The sequence below is a fragment of the Pristiophorus japonicus genome, chromosome 10 (assembly GCF_044704955.1).
Source record: "Pristiophorus japonicus isolate sPriJap1 chromosome 10, sPriJap1.hap1, whole genome shotgun sequence".
NCBI classification, from domain to species: Eukaryota; Metazoa; Chordata; class Chondrichthyes; family Pristiophoridae; genus Pristiophorus; species Pristiophorus japonicus.
The window spans coordinates 50,283,864-50,306,184 of NC_091986.1; positions in this window are offsets into that span (position 1 = coordinate 50,283,864).

A 22,321-nucleotide genomic window follows, 5' to 3' on the forward strand; every position below is an offset into this window, starting at 1 on the left:
GACCTGGGTGTCATGGTACATCAGTCATTGAAGGTTGGCATGCAGGTACAGTAGGCGGTTAAGAAAGCAAATGGCATGTTGGCCTTCATAGCGAGGGGATTTGAGTACAGGGGCAGGGAGGTGTTACAACAGTTGTACAGGGCTTTGGAGTATTGTGTACAGTTTTGGTCTCCTAACTTGAGGAAGGACATTCTTGCTATTGAGGGAGTGCAGCGAAGGTTCACCAGACAGATTCCCGGGATGGCGGGACTGACATATCAAGAAAGACTGGATCAACTGGGCTTGAATTCAATGGAGTTCAGAAGAACGAGAGGGGATTTCATAGAAACATTTAACATTCTGACGGGTTCAGACAGGTTAGATGCAGGAAGAATGTTCCCAATGTTGGGGGAGTCCAGAACCAGGGGTCACAGTCTAAGGATAAGGGGTAAGCCATTTAGCACCGAGATGAGGAGAAACTTCTTCACCCAGAGAGTGGTGAACCTGTGGAATTCTCTACCACAGAAAGTTGTTGAGGCCAATTCACTAAATATATTCAAAAAGGAGCAGATGTAGTCCTTACTACTAGGGGGATCAAGGGGTATGGCGAGAAAGCAGGAATGGGGTACTGAAGTTGCATGTTCAGCCATGAACTCATTGAATGGCGGTGCAGACTCGAATGGGCCGAATGGCCTACTCCTGCACCTATTTTCTATGTTTCTATGTTTCTATGTTTCTAGCCAATTTATATGCCTCTTCCTTGGATTTAACATGATCCTTAATTTCCTTTGTTAGCCACGGTAGAGCCACCTTCCCCATTTTATTTTTACTCCAGATAGGGATGTCCAATTGTTGAAGTTCATCCATATGAACTTTAAATATTTGTCATTGCCTATCCACCGTCAACCCTTTAAGTATCACTCGCCAGTCTATTCTAGCCAATTCATGTCTCATACCATCGAAGTTACCTTTCCCCAAGTTCAGGACCCTGCTCTCTGAATTAACTGTGTCACTCTCCATCTTAATAAAGAATTCTACCATATTATAGTCACTCTTCCCCAAAGGGCCTCGCACAACAAGATTATTAATTAGTCCTTTCTCATTACACATCACCCAGTCTAGGATGGCCAGCCCTCTAGTTGGTTCCTCGACATATTAGTCTAGAAAACCATCCCTCATACACGCCAGGAAATCCTCCTCCACCGCATTGCTGCGTTTGGTTAGCCCAATCAATATGTAGATTAAAGTCACCCATGATAACTGCTGTACCTTTATTGCACGCATCCCTAATTTCTTGTTAGATGCTGCCCCCATCCCCTTTACTACTGTTTGGTGATCTGTACACAAATCCCACTAGCGTTTTATGCCCTTTGGTATTCCGTAGCTCCACCCATACAGATTGCACAACATCGAAGCTAATGTCCTTCCTATTGCATTAATTTCCTCTTTAACCAGCAATGCCAACCTTTTCCTTTTCCTTTCTGTCTATCCTTTCTAAATGTTGAATACCCCTGGATGTTGAATTCCCAGCCTTGGTCACCCTGGAGCCATGTCTCCGTGATGCCAATTACATCATATCCGTTAACTGCTATCTGCGCAGTTAATTCGTCCACATTATTCTGAATACTCCTCGCATTGAGGCACAGAGCCTTCAGGCTTGTCTTTTTAACACCCTTTTCCCCCTTCAGATTTTGCTGTAATGTGGCCCTTTTTGCTTTTTGCCTTGGGTTTCTCTGCCCTCCACTTTTACTTTTCTTCTTTCTATCTTTTGCTTCTGCCCCCATTCTACTTCTATCTGTCTCCCTGCATAGGTTCTCAACCCCCTGCCATATTAGTTTAACTCCTCCCCAGCAGCGCTAGCAAGCACTTTCCCTAGGACATTTGTTCCGGTCCTGCCCAGCTGCAGATTGTCTGGTTTGTACTGATCCCACCTCCCCCAGAACCGGTTCCAATGTCCCAGGAATTTGAATCCCTCCCTTTTGCACCACTCCTCAAGCCACGTATTCATCTGAGCTATCCTGTGATTCCTACTCTGACTAGCATGTGGCACTATTAGCAATCCTGAAATTACTACTTTTGAGGTCCTACTTTTTAATTTAGCTCCTAGCTCCCTAAATTTGTCTTGTAGGACCTCATCCTGTTTTTTACTTATATCGTTGGTACCTATATGCACCACGACAACTGGCTGTTTACCCTCCCCCTTCAAAATGTCCTGCACCCGCTCCGAGATATCCTTGACTCTTGCACTAGGGAGGCAACATACCATCATGGAGTCTCAGTTGCAGCCGCAGAAACGTCTATCTATTCTCCTTACAATGGAATCACCTATCACTATCGCTCTACCACTCTTTTTCCTGCCCTTCTGTGCTGCAGAGCCACCCATGGTGCCATGGACTTGGCTGATGCTGCCCTGTCCTGATGGGTCTTCCCCCTCAACAGTACCCAAAGCGGTGTAGCTGTTTTGCAAGGGGATGACCACAGAGGACCCCTGCACTACCTTCCTACCACTGCTCTTCCGATCAGCCATGATCTTTTTGAATGGCGGAGCAGGCTCGAGGGGCTAGATGGCCTACTCCTGTTCCTAATTCTTATGTTCTTATGTTCTCTTACCGTTGGTCACCCATCCCCGATTTGGCTGTGTAACCTTTACCTGTGTAAGACCAAATCACTAAACGTGTTAAATTGTTGTCTCTATATTTAAGTTGTTGTCTCTATATTTAAAGTGTCTTTATTGGCTAGACGTTCCCCAAAGCCGCTGAACGCCCGATTGCCCAAAAAAAACGCTAACATTCTGTAACTAATGCTGGCAAAAATGTCCATAATAAGATAAAAATTATCGTTTGCCGAGAAAATGGATCTTGGACCAATATTTTAGGTGAAACGGGCAGTTCTTACTGGAATGGACGGTAAGTACTAAAATTTATTCTGATGCTGTGGTTGGACCTGTGGGGAGTCGGGGCGAGGGGCGGGGGGGGGTCGCGGGAGCGGGGGGCAGAACTCAAAAAATGTTTTTTCAGTTGAACAAAAAATAAAACTTTATAAAACATTCTCAAGACACTTTAAAAAAAATAATCGCCATTTTAGAATTTTAAAAATAATTTAAAAAACCTTTAACTTACCTTTCTTTGCAGGGTACTCACCCTACTGCCCTGTTCCGGCAGCTTTTCGTGGGCGGTTCCCTCGGTGGTTTGTATGGGTCCTCCGCTGAGGCAAAACTTAGATCCTGCCGGTTTTATCGGCGGTGCACGTGGGCGGTTGCTACTCGGCGGTCTTTTCAAAATATGGACGGAACTATTTAAAAAATAAAGAGGAAACTATCGCTGGCCGATTGTTCATCAAAAAAACAGCTGTACCACTGAAAAAACCACGAAAAATGAAAACGAAAGTCTCGACTATATATAAGGTGCTGTCTCTGTAGTTACGGTATTGCATCTATATTTATGGTGTTATAGCTATATTTGTGTTGTCTCTATATTTAACGTGCTGTTGCTATATTTATGGTGGTGTCTCTATAATTAAGGTATTGTCTCTATATTTAAGGTGCTGGCTCTATATTTAAGGTGCTGTCCCTACATTTAAATGCAGGCTCTATATTTCAGATGTTGTCACTATATTTAAGGTGTTATCTCTATATTTAAGGCGCTGTCTCTATATTTAAGGTGTTGTCTCTATATTTAAGGTGCTGTCTCTATATTTATGGTGTTGTTTCTATATTTAAGGTGCTGACTCTATATTTAAGATGCTGTCTCTATATGCAAGGTTTTGTCTCTGTGTAAGGTGCTGTCTCTATATTTAAGGTGCTGGCTCTATATTTAAGGTGCTGTCTCTATATTTAAGATGCTATCTCTATATTTAAGGTGTTGTCTCTATATTTAAGCTGTTGTCTCTATATTTAAGATTTTGCTTCTATATGTAAGGTGTTGTCTCTATATTTAAGGTGCTTTCTCTCTAATTAAGGTGCTGGCTCTGTATTTAAGGTGCTGTCTCTATATTTAAGGTGCTGGCTCTATATTTAAGGTGCTGTCTCTATGTTTAAGGTGTTGGCTCTATATTTAAGATGTTGTCTCTATATTTAAGGTGTTGTATCTATATTTAAGGTGGTATCTCTATATTTAAGGTGTTGTCTCTCTATTTAAAGTGCTGTCTCTATATTTAAGGTGTTGTCTCTATATTGAAGGTGCTGTATCTATATTTAAGGCACTGTCTCAAAATTTATAGTGTTTTCTCTATATTTAAAGTGTTGTATCTATAGAAACATACATAGAAAATAGGTTTAGGAGTAGGTCATTTGGCCCTTCGAGCTTGCACCACCATTCAATAAGATCACAGCTGATCATTCACCTCAGTACCCTTTTCCTGCTTTCTCTCCATACCCCTTGATCCCTTTAGCCGTAAGGGCCATATCTAACTCCCTCTTGAATATATCCAATGAACCGGCATCAGCAACTCTCTGCGACAGGGAATTTCACAGGTTAACAACTCTCTGTGTGAAGAAGTTTCTCCTCATCTCAGTCCTAAATGGCCAACCCCTTATCCTAAGATTGTGTCCCCTGGTTCTGGAACTCCCCAACATCGGGAACATTCTTCCCGCATCTAACCTGTCCCGTCCCGTCAGAATCTTATACGTTTCTATGAGTTCCCCTCTCATCCTTCTAAACTCCAGTGTATAAAGGCCCAGTTGATCCAGTCTCTCCTCATACGTTAGTCCAGCCATCCCTGGAATCAGTCTGGTGAACCTTCGCTGCACTCCCTCAATAGCAAGAATGTCCTCCCTCAGTTTAGGAGACCAAAACTGAACACAATATGCCAGGTGAGGCCTCACCATGGCCCTGTACAATTGCAGTAAGACCTTCCTGCTCCTATACTCAAATCCCCTCGCTAAGAAGGCAACATGTCATTTGCCTTCTTCACCGCCTGCTATACCTGCATGCCAACTTTCAAAGACTGATGAACCATGACACCCAGGTCTCGTTGCACCTCCCCTTTTCCTAATCTGCCGCCATTCAGATAATATTCTGCCTTTGTGCTATTGCCTCCAAAGTGCATATCCTCACATTTATCCACATTATATTGCATCTGCCATGCATTTGCCCACTCACCTCACCTGTCCAAATCACCCTGCAGCCTCTTAGCATCCTCCTCACAGCTCACACCGCCACCCAGTTTAGTGTCAGCTGCAAACTTGGAGATATTACACTCAATTCCTTCATCTGAATTGTTAATGTATATTGTAAAGAGCTGGGTCCCAGCACTGAGCCCTGCGGCACTCCACTAGTCATTTCCTCCCATTCCGAAAAGGACCCGTTTATCCAGACTCTCTGCTTCCTGTCTGCCAACCAATTCTTTATCCATGCCAGTACATTACCCCCAATACAATGTGCTTTGATTTTGCACACTAATCTCTTATGTGGGACCTTGTCAAAGGCCTTTTGAAAGTCCAAATACACCACATCCACTGGTTCTCCCTTGTCCTTTCTCCTAGTTACATCCTCAAAAAATTCCAGAAGATTTGTGAAGCATGATTTCCCCTTCATAAATCCATGCTAACTTGAACTGATCCTGTCACTGCTTTCCAAATGCGCTGCTATTTCATCCTTCATAATTGATTCCAACATTTTCCCCACTACTGATGTCAGGCTAACCGGTCTATAATTACCCGTTTTCTCTCTCCCTCCTTTTTTAAAAAGTGGTGTTACATTAGCTACCCTCCAGTCCAAAGGAACGGATCCATTCGTCCACCTTATTCCGAATACGCCTCGCATTGAGGCACAGAGCCTTCAGGCTTGTCTTTTTAACACACTTTGCCCCTTTAGAATTTTGCTGTAATGTGGCCCTTTTTATTTTTTGCCTTGGGTTTCTCTGCCCTCCAATTTTACTATTCTCCTTTCCATCTTTTGCCTCTGTCTCCATTTTATTTCCCTCTGCCTCCCTGCATAGGTTCCCATCCCCCTGCCATATTAGTCTAACTCCTCCTCAACAGCACTCGCAAACACTCCCCCTAGGACATTGGTTCCAGTCCGGCCCAGGTGCAGACCGTCTGGTTTGTACTGTCCCACCTACCCCAGAACCGGTTCCAATGTCCCAGGAATTTGAATCCCTCTCTTCTGCACCACTCCTCAAGCCACGCATTCATCTGAGCTATCCTGCGATTCCTACTCTGACTAGCACGTGGCACTAGTAGCATTCCTGAGATTACTACATTTGAGGTCCTACTTTTTAATTTGGCTCCAAGCTCCCTAAATTCTTCTCATAGGACCTCATCCCGTTTTTTACCTCTATCGTTGGTATCTATATGCACCACGACAACTGGCTGTTCACCCTCCCTTTTCAGAATGTCCTGCACCCGCTCCGAGACATGCTTGACCTTTGCACCAGGAAGACAATATATCATCCTGGAGTCTCGGTTGTGGCTGCAGAAACGCCTATCTATTCCCCTTACAATTGAATCCCTATCACTATCGCTCTCCCACTCTTTTTCCTGCCCTCCTATGTAGCAGAGCCACCCACGGTGCCATGAAATTGGCTGCTGCTGTCTTCCCCTGAAGAGTCATCCCCCCGAAGAGTACCCAAAGCGGTGTATCTGTTTTCCAGGGGGATGACCACAGTGGACCCCAGCCCTACCTTCCTTGCACTGCTCTTCCTGTTGGTCACCCATTTACTATCTGGCTGTGTACCGTTTACCTGCGGTGAGACCAACTCACTAAACATGCTATTCACGCCATTCTCAGCATCATGCACGCTCCAGAGTGAATCCACCCGCAGCTCCAATGCCACAATGCGGTCCATCAGGATCTGCAGGCGGATGCATTTCCCGCACACGTAGTCGTCAGGGACACCGGAAGCGTCCCTGAGTTCCCACATAGTACAAGAGGAGCATAACACGTGTCCGAGTTCTCCTGACATGACTTAACCCTTGGATAAACTTAATTGGGCAACAACAATGTTAAAAGGTTACTTACTGATAAAGAAAGATATCGAAAAACTACTTACCAATCAACAGCCAATCACTTACCACCTTGGCTGTGACGTCACCTTTCATATTTAAGGTGCTGTCTCTATATTTAAGATGCTGCCTCTATATTTATAGGGTTTTCCATATATTTAAGGTGTTGTATCTATATTTAAGGTGTTGTCTCTATATTTATAGTGTTGTATCTATATTTAAGGTCTGTCTCTGTATTTAAGGTACTGTCTCTATATTTAAGGTGTTGTCTCTATATTTAAGGCGCTGTCTCTATATTTAAGGTTTTGTCTCTATATTTATGGTGTTGTATCTAGATTTAGGGTACTGGCTCTATATTTAATGTGCTGTCTCTATATTTAAGATGTTGTCTCTATATTTCAGATGTTGTCTCTATATTTAAGGTGTTGTCTCTATATTTAAGGTTTTGTCTCTATATTTAAGGTACTGTCTCAATATTTAAGGCGCTGTCTCTATATTTAAGGTGTTGTCTCTATATTTAATGTGTTATCTCTATATTTAATGTGTTATCTCTATATTTAAGGTGTTATCTCTATATTTAAGGTGTTGTCTCTATATTTAATGTGTTATCTCTGTATTTAATGTGTTATCTCTATATTTAACGTGTTATCTCTATATTTATGGTGTTGTATCTATATTTAAGGTATTGTCTCTATATTTGTGTTGTCTCTATATTTAAGGTGCTGTCTGTGTATTTAATGTGCTGTCTCTATATTTAAGGAGTTGTCTCTACATCAAAGGTGCTGTCTCTATATTTAAGCTGTTGTCTTTATATTTATCATCCTGCCTTGATATTTAAGGTGTTGTCTCTATATTTAACTCATTTCTGATACGTCCTTACTACACATTTTAAATGCACACGAGGCCCATGCTTGAGAGAAGGTCAGTCTGTGACCTGTCCTTTATTCCTTAGCCTCAAGTGCAGGAAGTGGGTGGAGCTTCCCCTTTTATCTCTGAAGATCGAGGTTAGGAGTGTCTCCCACAAGTTCATCACCTAGTGGTCAGTGTTCTCACGGTGTACAACTTAGGTCAGTTTATACATGGGTTACAATGCTGGTTGAATATATGACATCACCTGCCCCCGCAAAGTCTTATTGGGATCACAGGTTGAGTCTCTCTGGTGGTTTATGCTCCCTTGCAGAGCGCCTGAATTGGGGCTCCGGTTGTTGGGCACTGGCCTGAATGTCTGCTGTTTGCAGTACCTCAGGCCTGTCTGGACTGCCCACAGTGACTGGGCTCTGCTCTCTTTGGTTCCTGTGTTCGGTCACCTGTGGTGGAGTGAACTCTACATCGTGTTCTTCCTCTGCTTCTTCTATGGGGTTGCTGAACCTCCTTTTTGTTTGATCCACATGTTTGTGGCAGATTTGTCCATTGGTAAGTTTAACTACCAGAATCCTATTTCCCTCTTTGGCAACCACAGTGCCTGCAAGCCATTTGGGCCCTGCAGCGTAGTTGAGGACAAAAACAGGATCATTTACATCAATACATCGCGCCCTCGCATTCCTGTCATGGTAGTCATATTGTGGCTGGCGCCTGCTCTCAACAATTTCTTTCATGGTGGGGTGTATAAGGGATAACCGGGTTTTGAGCATCCTTTTCATTAGCAGCTCTGCGGGTGGAACCCCCGTGAGCGAGTGTGGTCGGGATCTACAGGCCAACAGGAGGCGTGATAAGCGGGTTTGTAGGGAACCCCCTTGGATTCTGAGCATCCCCTGTTCGATTAACTGCACTGCTCTTTCTGCCTCGCCATTTGAGGCCGGCTTGAACGGTGCCGTTCTAACATGGTTAATTCCATTGCCTGCCATGAAGTCCTGGAATTCAGTGCTTGTGAAGCACGGGCCATTGTCGCTGACCAAGATGTCCGGTAGACCGTGGGCGGCGAACATTGCCCGTAGACTTTCTACCGTGGCAGAGGATGTGCTTGAATTTAAAATGTCACACTCGATCCATTTGGAGTAGACGTCTACTACAACCAAAAACATTTTCCCCATGAAAGGACCTGCGTAGTCCACATGGATGCATGACCAAGGCTTGGCGGGCCATGGCCAGGGGCTAAGGGGGGCTTCCCTGGGCGCAATGCCCAGCTGGGCACACGTGTTGCACCTGCGAACACAAAGTTCCAGATCTGCGTCTATCCCTGGCCACCAAATGTGTGACCTGGCAATTGCCTTCATCGTGACAATGCCCGGGTGCCCATTGTGCAGTTCTCTGATGAACACCTCTCTGCCCATCTGGGGCATGACTACGCGGTTTCCCCACAATAGGCAATCGGCCTGAATCGAGAGTTCATCCCTGCGCCTGTGAAATGGTTTAAATTCCTCAGGGCATGCCTGTACGTGGCTGTCCAGTCCCCATTCAGGACACATTTCTTGACTAGAGACAATAGCGGGTCTCTATTTGTCCAGACTTTAATCTGACGGGCTGTCACGGGTGAGCCTTCGCTTCCGAAAGCTTCAACAGCCATGACCATCTCAGCAGCATGCTCGGTAGCCCCCTCAGTGGTGGCTAGTGGGAGCCTGCTGAGTGCATCGGTGCAGTTTTCGGTGCCCGGTCTGTGCCGATTTGTGTAGTCATAGGCGGCTAACGTGAGTGCCCACCTCTGTATGCGGGCCGATGCGTTTGCATTTATAGAAACATAGAAACATAGAAAATAGGTGCAGGAGTAGGCCATTCGGCCCTTCTAGCCTGCACCGCCATTCAATGAGTTCATGGCTGAACATTCAACTTCAGTACCCCATTCCTGCTTTCTCGCCATACCCCTTGATCCCCCTAGTAGTAAGGACCTCATCTAACTCCTTTTTGAATATATTTAGTGAATTGGCCTCAACAACTTTCTGTGGTAGAGAATTCCACAGGTTCACCACTCTCTGGGTGAAGAAGTTCCTCCGCATCTCGGTCCTAAATGGCTTACCCTTGTTGTCGGCCAAAAGGGACGTTAGGGGTTTGTGATCTGTCTCCAGCTCAAATTTCCTGCCAAACAGGTACTGGTGCATTTTCTTTACCACATCTTCACATGCGAGCGCCTCCTTTTCTACCATCCCGTAACCCCTTTCTGCCTGGGACAGACTTCTGGAGGCATAAGCTACCGGCTGTACCTGACCCTTGACATTGACATGCTGCAACACACACCCGACACCATAGGACGACGCATCGCACGTTAACACAAGTTTCTTACATGGGTCATATAGCGTTAACAAATTGCGTGCTCTATTAAAAGCCCTTTCCTGGCTGTCCCCCCAGACCCATTCGCGACCTTTGCATAGGAGCATGTGTAGCGGCTCTAGCAGCGTGCTCAATTTGGAAAGAAAGTTACCAAAATAGTTCAGGAGCCCCAGGAATGAACGTAGCTCCGTCGTGTTACGGGGTCTGGGTGCTCTCTGGATCGCTTCTGTCTTGGACACAGTAGGGTTGATCCCGTCTGCTGCTACCCTCATCCCCAGGAATTCTACCTCTGGAGCTAGGAAGACGCACTTCGCCTTTTTCAGTCGCAGCCCTACCCGGTCCAGTCTGTGTAGCACCTCCTCCAGATTGTGGAGGTGTTCTTCAGTATCATAACCCGTAATGAGGATGTCGTCCTGAAAAACCACCATCCCTGGAATCGACTTGAGGAGGCTTTCCATATTTCGTTGGAAGATCGCGGCGGCCGAGCGAATCCCGAACGGAAATCTATTGTACTCAAACAACCCCTTGTGTGTCGTGATGGTGGTCAGCTTCTTCGACTCACTCGCCAGCTCCTGGGTCATGTAAGCTGAGGTCAGGTCCAATTTTGAAAAAAGTTTGCCACTGGATAGCGTCGCAAAGAGGTCCTCCGCTCTCGGTAGTGGGTACTGGTCTTGGAGTGACACCCTCTTGATGGTGGCCTTGTAATTGCCACATATCCTGACCGACTCATTCGCCTTGAGCACCGGCACAATCGGGCTCGCCCAGTCACTGAAGTCGACTGGCGAGATGATGCCTTCCCTCAGCAGGCAGTCCAATTCGCCTTCTATCTTTTCCCGCATCACGTACGGCACCGCTCTGGCCTTGTGGTGTACTGGCCTGGCGTCCGGGTTTATGTGAATCACGACCTTGGCCCCCATGAAAGTGCCAATGCCGTGTTGAAATAATGAGTCAAATTTGTCCAGGATCTGTGAGCATGATACTCCCTCCACAGAGGAAATTGCATTGACATCGCTCCATTTCCAGTTCATGACAGCAAGCCAACTCCTCCCCAGTAGTGCGGGACCGTCCCCTGGGACAATCCAGAGTGGCAGTCTGTTCTCCGAATCTTTGTGGGTCACGACTACCGTGGCGCTGCCTAGCACCGGAATGATCTACATTGTGTAAGTCCGTAGCTGTGCGTCAATCGGCGATAATTTGGCCTCCTGGCCTTGGACAACAACAACTTTTCGAACTGTTTGATACCCATCAGGGACTGGCCTTGGACACCGTGTCTAACTCCATTGATACTGGGATGCCATTGAGGAGCACTTTCATCATTATCGGTGGCGTCCTGATGTATGAACTGTTTCCGTGCTCCACATGAACTCGCTGAACTTCAGCTTCCAGCGATTTCCCCCAGCGTTCATTTCTGCAATTTCTGCAGGTATTTTGCCATCAAACCTCTGCAAACTCCGCTGAGTGTGTGCCTCCATGCCTCCAGTATGAGCTGCGGTTTGAAACAAAAAGTCCCTTGCCAGTCAATCGTCCCTGACTGCCCCTGTCATTGCCCTTGAATGTGCCATTAACAGGTGTTGATGGCCCCATTACTGGCCGCATTGTCCCTTGCAATGGCATGAATCACCGTTCAGCTTGCCATTGTATCTGTCAAACTCCCCTTCTGGGTTCAACTACATTTTGGGGCATGCCCGACTGCCCTTGTCTGCCTGGAGAACTGTGTGCTGCTTTAACAATGTTGAATCTCTGTCCCAACCATTCCTTAACACAGTACCTCTCGTCTGTTCTGCTAGTGGCCATGCTCGTGTGGTTTAAATCCCAGTTTCTTGTCGCCATTGATACCTCCTTACTATACAGTATAAATGCACATGAGACCCATGCTTGAGAGAAGGTCAGTCTGTGACCTGCCCTTTATTCCTTAGCCTCAAGTGCAGGAAGTGGGTGGAGCTTCCCCTTTTATCTCTGAAGGTCTAGGTTAGGGGTGTCTCCCACAAGTTCACCACCTAGTGGTCAGTGTTCTCACGGTGTACAACTTAGGTCAGTTTATACATGGGTTACAATGCTGGTTGAATATATGACAGTTTCTATGGGCTAGACTTTGCATAAAGCCCCTCGACGTCCGATTGCCCCCAAAAAACGCTAACTTTCTGCAACTATCTCTGGCGAAAATGTCCATAATTAAGGTAAAAAATATCGCCTTGTGAGAAAATGGATCTTACACCAATATTCTAGGTGAAATGGGCACTTCTTACTGGAATGGACAGTAAGTAGTAAAATTTATGCCGAGGCTGCGGTTGGGCTGGACATAATCGCCATTTTGGAACTTAAAAAATAATTTTAAAAAACCTTTAACTTACCTTTCTTTGCAGGGTACTCACCCTACTGTCCTGTTCCAGCAGCTTTTCGTGGGCGGTTCCCTCGGTGGTTTGTATGGGTCCTCCGCTGAGGCAAAACTTAGATCCTGCCGGTTTTCTCGGCGGTGCACGTGGGCGGTTGCTACTCGGCGGTCTTTTCAAAATGTGGACGGAACTATTTAAAAAATAAAGAGGAAACTTACGTGGGGCAATTTTTCATCAAAAAACAGCTGTACCACTGAGAAAACCACGAAAAATGAAGGTGAAAGTCTAGACCATATAATTACATATAAGGTGTTGTCTCTATATTTAAGGTATTGCATCTATATTTATGGTGTTGTATCTATATTTGTGATGTCTCTATATTTATGCTGCTGTCTCTATATTTAAGGTGCTTTCTCTATCTTTAAGCTGTTGTCTCTATATATTTAAGGTGTCAAATATTTAAGGTGCTCTCTCTTTATTTAAGTTTTTTTTCTGTATATTTAAGGTGTTGTCTCTATATTTAAGGTGTTGTCTCTATATATTTAAGGCGTTGCATCTATATTTATGTTGTTGCATCTATATTTGTGATGTCTTTATATTTAAGTGTTGTCTCTTTATTTAACGTGTTGTCTCTATATATTTAAGGTGTTGTCAATATATTTAAGGTGCTGTTTCTATAGTTATGGTGTCGTATCTATATTTAAGGTGCTGTTTCTATATATATGGTGTCGTATCTATGTTTAAGGTGTTGGCTCTAAATATTTACGGTGTTGTCTATATATTTAAGGTATTGTCTCTATATTTAAGGTGCTTTCTCTATCTTTAAGCTATTGTCTCTATATATTTAAGGTGCCGATATATTTAAGGTGGTCTCTCTATATTTAAGGCGTTGTCTATCTTTTTGAGGTGATGTCTATATATTTAAGATGTCGTATCTATACATTTAAGGTGCCTCTATATATTTAATTTGTTGTCTATATATAAGGTATTGTCTCTATATCTAACATGCTCGCTCTATCTTTAAGCTGTTGTCTCTATATATTTAAGGTGTCTATATATTTAAGGTGCTATCTCTATATTTAAGGTGTTGTCTCTATATATTTAATGTGTGGTCTATATATTTAAGATGTTGTCTCTAAATATTTATGGTGTTGTCTCTATATTTAAGGTACTCTCTCTACATTTAAGCTGTTGTCTATATTTAAGGTGCTGCCTCTATTTTAGATGTTTACTCTATATTTAAGGTGTTTTCTCTATATTTAAGGTGCTGTCTCTCTATTTGTAAGGTGTCTCTATATATTAGGTGCTAGAAATTCCATAATTAGATTATGACCGATTTTTGGGCGATAATCACATCTTATTTTTTTTTTTAGCGCCGTAATTCCGCTGGGCGACGCAAAATTTGGCAAACGGTGACCAACAATAGCGGTAGCGGTAAAATATGACCTTGCATTACTGCATTTGTGTGGCGGAGCCTTATTCAGCGATCTGAAAAATAACGGATCTTTTGCGCAATCACAATTTTTTTCCCCCCGATTTTTTTTTGAACTGTGATTCTGGTCAGGTGCCACGGTGTACCAATGCGTGTGCAGTACACCCAGGTCTCAATCTACCATTTTTCACAAGACAAGAGAAGATGCAGCAGGTTGATTATAGTTGGCAGAGAGCCAGGAAATTTAGTTCCGATGCCAATGAAGCATTGATCACAGCAATTAAAAGTAGATGGGGGAGTTTAATAGGAGGGGTCGAAGGAAACCCCTCCCCTAGCTGTTATAAAGAGATTTTGGACCTGTGTTGTCTTTTCAGTTGATGAGTTTCACAGGGACCACCAGCAATGCAGGAAAAGGTGGAATCACCATTGCAGGGTCGTGAGAGTAAGTAATATTTTTTATTGATGCACTTCTTGATTAATTTAATTGTAAATTGACACATGTTGCTGTAGGTAGGCTTAGTGTTGCACCTTATTTGCCATGAATGATCCTTACACATTAAGACTACTTTTTGACATCTTAAAAGATGTTTCTGCACGTTGATCTCTTCCTCATGAACCACTTGCAACTACCAGGGCCATTAAACAGACGTCTGTATTAAATGCACACAATATGGTATTGTAATGTCTGTAGCTCCACACGTGGACGCCTGTGTTACTGCAGCTAGTGCTGTTTAATAAAGAGCAGGTCACAGGTCATCTGACCAGCAGGTCAGCAATTCCCAGGACCAGCAGCTATCTTACAAGTTGTGTGTTAAGTGTGCTCTTGTAGCTATCACAAATAGCGATGACGAATGGGATTTATCGGAAATAAAAAGCTGCAATTTTTGTTGGTGAAGGATTCAGCCAGCCGAGAGGGAGCTTCTCTGTTTATAAAAACAGCTAAAATCTGAGGTAAATTACGAGCACACTTGGTTGAAACTGCCGGAGTCAAAATGGCTGCACCTGTGGGAGTGATAAGGCACTTGGAGACATTTCAACGCAACCGGGAAGGTTTCAGAGCATATGTGGATTGGCTAGAAATGTTTTTCACTGCAAATAATATAATCAAAATTCCCGATAATGAAGACAATAACCGGACGGTGTTGGAACAAAAAAGAGCCATATTCTTAACTGAGGCCAGGCCTGAGTTCTATGAAATGCTGATAAATTTGCTTGTGCCTGACAAGTCAAAGGATACAATGTTGAAACAGATTCTAACAAAGTTAGAACAACATTACAGCCCCATTCTGTTGGAAATTGCTGAAAGTTATCGTTTCGGAATACGAAATCAGAAGGCCGAAGAAAATATCAGTGAGTAAATTGTAGCATTAAAAAAGCTATCTATTCACTGTAATTTCGGAGATTTTCATAACCGAGCATTGTGAGACCGCTTTGTTTGTGGGATGAAAAATGATGCGATCAGAAGAAAGTTATTGATGACGCTTAACTTGACTTTAGATGTAGCTTGTCAGACAGCTAGGTCGATGAGCATGGCCGACCAATATTCCCAAGAATTTCATACTAATTTCAGTCATCAGACAACCGAGGTGAATCGCCTGCAGGTTCAAAGTAAAAGGCGGTGGGGCCCCAAAGTCTCAGAAACTGGAAATGGGAACAGAGCATTGACATCCTGCTATCGGTGCCTGGGACAACACATTGCGCAAAGTTGTCCATATGTGAAGGCAGAGTGTTTCTTCTGCAAGAAAACTAGGCATCTTGCAAAGGCATGCCGACTGAAGGGTAAACCAGCTTTCAAAGCTATGAGTAGAAATCCCCAGAGACTACATAGCATGGAAGAACAACAATAGGACGAGGAGATGTTCAAGTTAAACGTCATAAGGAGCACGAGGATAACGGGCAGCGATTCGAAAAGTATCATAATCCACATAGATGTTGCGGGATTCAAGATACCCATGGAATTCGATACTGGTGCATAGTACCGGAGTCGCTATATGTCGACAAATTGCGTGATTTCCAACTGGAGAATAGCCAAGATAGAGCTGCGAGGCTACTCGGGAGAGAACATTCCTGTGGTAGGTCATATCACCGTACCGGTGAAATACAAGGATCAAGTTCAGAGCTTGCCTCTAATAATAGTGGCAGGAGACAAACCTGCCTCTCTGGGAAGAAATTGGTTGGTATCACTGAAGCTGGATTGGAGTGAGATATTTCGTGTTGAAATGAGATTTGCGTCAAAGGATGATGTCATCAAGAATTATCTGAAGGTTCTGTGAAACGGGCAGTCCAATCCAAGGCTTCAAGGCGAGTGTCAGGGTACAGAAGGACGCTACTGCAAGCCACGTTCCATACCATATGCTCTCAAGGAGAAAGTTGAGCAACAACTCAAAAGACTAGAGACTGAGAACATTATTTCTTAGATTGATGTAATTGGGCTACACCCATTGTTGCTGTACCTAAGTCCGAAGTTAGGCAAGATTGTGTGGTGATTATAAAGTAACTGTAAACCAGGTTCGAGAGGGTAATGTCCCCAATACATTGCCAAATATAGAAGATTTGTTCACAACACTGATTGGTGGTCAGATCTTCTCAAAGTTGGATCTTACGAATGCCTACTTACAGCTTGAACTAGATGAGGAGTACAAGTCATGCTCGACTATAAATACTCATCTAGGCCTATATCAATTTAATAGGCTACCATTTGGAGTGTCTTCCACCCCAGTCATATTCCAAGGGGTGATGAACCAGATTTTGCAAGGTATTGAAGGGGTAGTATGTTATCTCGATTAACATATTAATTTCAGCACCAAATAGGCAAATTCATAACAACATATTAAATGAAGTCCTCAACGGCTGGAGAAACACAGAGTACGAGTGTCTGCTCGCAAGTTTGAGTTATTTTAAAACTCATGGAGTACTTAGGGTACATAGTAGACAATGATGGTTTACCAAGGGAAAGCTGGATGCAATCAGAAATGCACCCACATCAAGAATGTCACTGAACTTCGATCATTTTTGGGTCTTTTGAACGATTATGGGAAGTTCCTACCAAATTTGGCTACAGTATTATATCCACTGAATGAACTTTTGAAAAAACAGGTCCATTGAAAGTGGTCAAAAGAATGCGATACAGCATTCAGGGAGTGTAAAAGCGAATTGGTAGAGGGCACCATTAGTTCACTATGACACATCTAAGGAGATCAAGCTAGCATGTGATGCCTCTCCGCATGGAGTTGGGGCAGTAATCTCTCATGTGTTAAGTAGTGGGGAGGAGAGACCAATTGCTTTTGCTTCAGGCACTCTCAGTGCCAGTGAGTGTAATTATGCGCAAAACAAAGGGAAGCTTTGGCATTAATTTTTGGGGTCAAGAAGTTCCACAATGGTCACAAGTTTACTCTCGTTATGGACCATAAGCCCCTGATAGCAATCCTCCATCCAAAGTCCCCAGTTCCAACATTAACGGTGGCCCGAATGAAGAGATGGGCTTTGATTTTGTCAACATATACATATGATATTGAATGTAGACAATCAGCTGATCACAGTAATGCTGATGCTATGTCTAGATTGCCTTCCCCATCACAAGTTACACCCGATAGGGAAGAGATGTACTATTTTTCATTCATTGATGAACTGCCAGTCACAGCTGAAGAGATTGGTAGAGCAACCAAACGTGACCCACATATATCAAAGGTGTATGAGTATATTGCAAACGGTTGGCCAAACCAGGTAACAGACACAGATATTTATCCATTCTTCATAAGTAGGAATGAATTATTAGTCAATAAAGATTGTATCATGTGGGGTGCAAGAGTGTTATACCAAATAAATTCTGGTCCAAATTATTAGGAGACCTCCATGACCAGCACCTGGGAATGTGCTTGATCAAGAGTTTTGCACGCAGTTATTTATGGTGGCCAGGTCTTGATAAAGATATAGAGTACATCGTGAGTCAGTGTACAACATGTCAATAGGTAAGCAAGCAACCATCATCAGTATCATTACAACCATGGGAATGGCCTCCCAGAGTGTGGGAAAGGCTACATATTGATTTTGCTGAGTTAGAAGGACAACAATTGTTCATTGTGATTGATAGCCATTCGAAGTGGGTTGTGGTGTTTCCAATGTTGAAAATAACAACAAATAAAACATTAGACATTTTGCGACAATTATTTTCTTCATTTGGCCTCCCTGAAGAAATTGTTTCGGATAATGGACCACAATTTCATTCAGAAGAATTTGCGCAGTTCACGAGCAAAAATGGTGTGAAACATACCAAGGTTCTACCGTACCACCCTGCTTCGAATGATTCAGCAGAGCACACTGTACAAATTGTAAAACATGCCCTCATAAAACAAAGGTTAGATCTAAATCCAAAGAAATGACAGTTGTCATTGGACCACAAATTGGTTAATAACGTATCGTAATACTCCTCACACAACTACTGGTAGAACTCCAGCAGAGTTGTTTCTCAAACGACAGCCACGAACCAGATTCTCGTTGTTAAAACCAAACTTGGCACAGTCCGTAGAAGAGACACAATTACAACAGAAAGAGAATCATGATAGAGGTAGAGTAAAAGAGAGAAGGGTGAAATTAAATCAGAAGGTGAGAGTGAAGAACCATCATCAGAAATGGGTAAAGTGGTTACCAGGAAGAGTGGTGGAGATATGTGGTCCTTGCACATATTTGGTCAACATGTTTGATAATGGTTAGGTTAGGATTGTTCACATTGATCATATTTTACCCACAGACATGTGGTGGGAGTGATTCAATTATCATCAGATATTTATCACAGGTGCCCTTTTGGAATTCTCTACCAGCAGCATCACAACTGTACTGCCCGTCGAGGTGAAGGTGACTGTGGCATTTGCCTTCTATGCCTCCGGCTCCCTTCAGGCATCAGCAGGGAACATATGCTGCATCTCGCAGTTCGCTACACATAGCTGTATTCGCCAGGTGACTACTCCACTGTACTCACGCAGGATGGACTTTATAAAGTTTCCAATGACTAAGGAGGCACAGAATGAGAGGGCTGTGGGTTTTGCACGAAATACTGGCTTTCCCAAGGTTCAGGTTGCTATTGATTGTACGCACATCGCCCTACGAGAACCTTTAGAGGAGCCAAGGGTTTACCAAAACCGATAGGGATTTCACTCCCTGAACGTACAGCTTGTTTGTGACCATACTAAGTGCATCATGGCAGTAAATGCCCAGCTTCCAGAGAGCATCCATGATGCTTTTATCTTGCGTGTCTAGTACCTGTTTGAGTGTCAGCCACAAGGCCAGAGCTGGATGCTGGCGGACAAAGGTTACGACCTCGCTACCTGGCTCATGACCCTCCTCCGGAACACTCGGACACAAGCCGAGCATCGCTTTAATGACAACCATATAGCCACATGCAACATCGTCGAAAATTCAATTGGAGTTCAAGCAGCGCTTCGATGCCTGGACCACTCTGGAGGCAGCCTGCAATACTCCCCTCAGCAGTTTTGCTGAGTTCATTGTGGTGTGCTGCATGCTACACAACTTAGCCATCATGAGGGGACAGGATTTGCCACTGGGGATTGCAGGTCCACCTCAGGAGAGAGGGGAGGAGGAGGACGACGATGAGGAGGACGAGGAGCCTGGCGATGAATCCATGCCACCACCCCACCACCACAGGGAGGCCTCGTGGAGCTTCGTGCAAAGGTCTTACGTCAGCAATTCATAAATCAACGCGTTGCTTCAACAGTGAAAGGCATGTTTCACTGTTGCCTGCCCACTCTATCCCACCATGTTGACTATTCCCCCTCTTATTCTACAAATGAGACACTGCACAAGAATGGTTACGGTGAACAAAATAATTTATAAAACATTTGTAAATTTATAAAACATTTGTAAATTTATGAAACATTTGTACATTCTTGAAACTTTGTAAACTTTAATTTTGAAATTTAAATAAATGTTTAACTTGAACACAATTTGTAAAACTTTTTAAACTTTTACAAAATAACGAAAACAGGAAAACTATAGAAAACAGCAACAAAACAACAACTACCCCTACACCGAACGTCTTTTAACTGTGGCCACCTTTCCGCCCCCTGATCTTAACCCCCCCTCGCTTCTTGCCCCTACCCTTACCCACGTTGGCACAAAGATGGTGTGCAGCAAGGCGCACAGAGTGCTGCTGTTGTTGGGGGAAAGACAATGGAGACACCATTGGACCCCCTGAAGAAGCTCGGGGTATGGAAGGCCCAGCTTCTGAGTCGGAAGGCTCTTGCTTGGCTTCTCCACTCGCAGGTGCTGTCGGTCTGGATGGTATGACACTGGGGACTGTAGTGCCAGAAGACAAGACCATCAATTGCCGCAGGGCATTGACAGCCTCGGTGTTCTCCTGCATCGCAGGTGCAATCTGCAACATGCTCTCTCTCATGTCCACAGATTGTGTCGTAGGTTGTGCCGCGATGTTACCGGAAATGCCACCCAGGATCTCGAGGAGCTCTCGACCGAGTTCGACGCTCTCCCTTGACAATCCCACCATATCCAGGTTTGCATCTGCCTGTCTTTCAGCAGACCGGCTTTGCTGACTCAACCTCTGAAGATGGCATATGGAGTTCAACCCTGCCTCGGATTGGATGAAGCCTGTGAATATGGCTTCCTCCGAGGTACTTACGGCTGCAGTTAAAAGTAGTGCTGACTGCATTGCACCTCCAGCCCATCAGCACACCCCCACCCCATCAGCACACCCCCACCCTCTCCGCCCCCGCCAACCCCCACCACCACCACTCCCCCCGCAACAGCTTCATGATGTTGTTCCTCCCACGGAGTATCCTCAGCGCGGCCCTCATCTTCCGCCTCGACCCACATGTGATAGGCTGTGGTATGGAGGCTTACATAGGACGATGTCGCCCTCAGAATTCTCATCTGCAAAATAAAAAACAACAGACGAGTGGTTAGCAGCAGGTGAGGGGTCGGGGTGACATGAGTAAGGTCACATAATGCAGGTTTATTTGAAGAACCACCAATACTGCACTATATATCATCGAGAGACACTACATCATATTGCCCCAACCCTAGTCCATAGACACTGCATCACATTGACCCAACCCTGGTCCCACAGACACTGCATCACATTGCCCCAACCCTGGTCCACAGACACTGCATCACATTGCCCCAACCCACCCCAGGGATTTTGCATGTCTTACCCTCAGTTCAAAACATGGGCTCAGCACCCGCATGGGCAGTTGACCTCCCAGAGACACCAATGAAACCAGCCACTCTCTCCTCCAAGTCTGCTAATGTGTTTGGGTGGACCGCCGCCTGTGCATTGCTGTTTGCGACGATTGTGGGACAACTTTTCCTGCAAAAATGACAATAGGAATATCTGTGATAAATAAACAGTCCTTTATGCATGTTAATGCACGTAAGTCTCTTCGACGTCTCGACCAGCTCCTATGTCATGTAGGCCAACTTCAAGTCCAGTTTGGTGAAGGACATCCCCCCAGCTAGCATTGCAAACAAGTCATCAGCCTTTGGTAATGGGTACTGATCCTGTTTCAAAACCCTGTTGATCGTAGCCTTGTAGTCTCCACAGATTCTGATTGTGCCATCACTTTTCAGCACAGGAACAATGGGGCTGGCCCATTCATTAAATTCAACTGGTGATATGATCCCTTCATGCTGGAGTCTGTCCAGTTCAATTTCGACCTTCTGCCCCATCATATATGGAACTGCCCGAGCTTTATGATGGACGGGTCTTGCAACCGAGTCCACGAGGATCTGCACCTTGGCTCCCGTGAAGTTGCTGATGCCTGGTTCGAACAGCGAGGGGAACTTGCTCAATCATTGGGTACATGTATCTTTCTCCGACGACAACGCCTTGATGTCGTTCCAATCGCATCTGATTTTTTTAAGCCAGTTTCTACCGAACAGCATTGGGCCATTGCTTGGGACAATCCATTGCGGTGACTCGTGAACTGCACCGTCATACGACACTTTAATTGTGGCACTGCCAATCACCGTTATGAGTTCTTTGGTGTATGTTCGGAACTTGGCATTGACTGGACTCAGCCTGGGCCTCACAGTCAAATGCCCTCTGGCTCATTATCGATTGACTCTCCCCCATGTCCAGTTCCATCGATATCGGCACCCCATTAAATTTCATGTTGATCATTATCGGTTTGCTCTTAGTTAGGAATGAATACAGCCCAAAACTTCGTCCTCTGGTATGTCGGATTGCGTATCCGGATCCGCGCTAGTCTGACCATCATCCTCCACGTGGTGTGTCGCAGCACGCTTGCTCATCTGCGGACACTTGCGCTGGAGATACCCCACTCTCAGACAGTCTTTGCAACTATATTGTTTAAATCGGCACTGCTGGTGATTTCCCCCACAATGTCAACACAGAGAAATCGGATGCATTCCCGCTGGCGGACTTTGGGCAGCCACAGGTGTCAC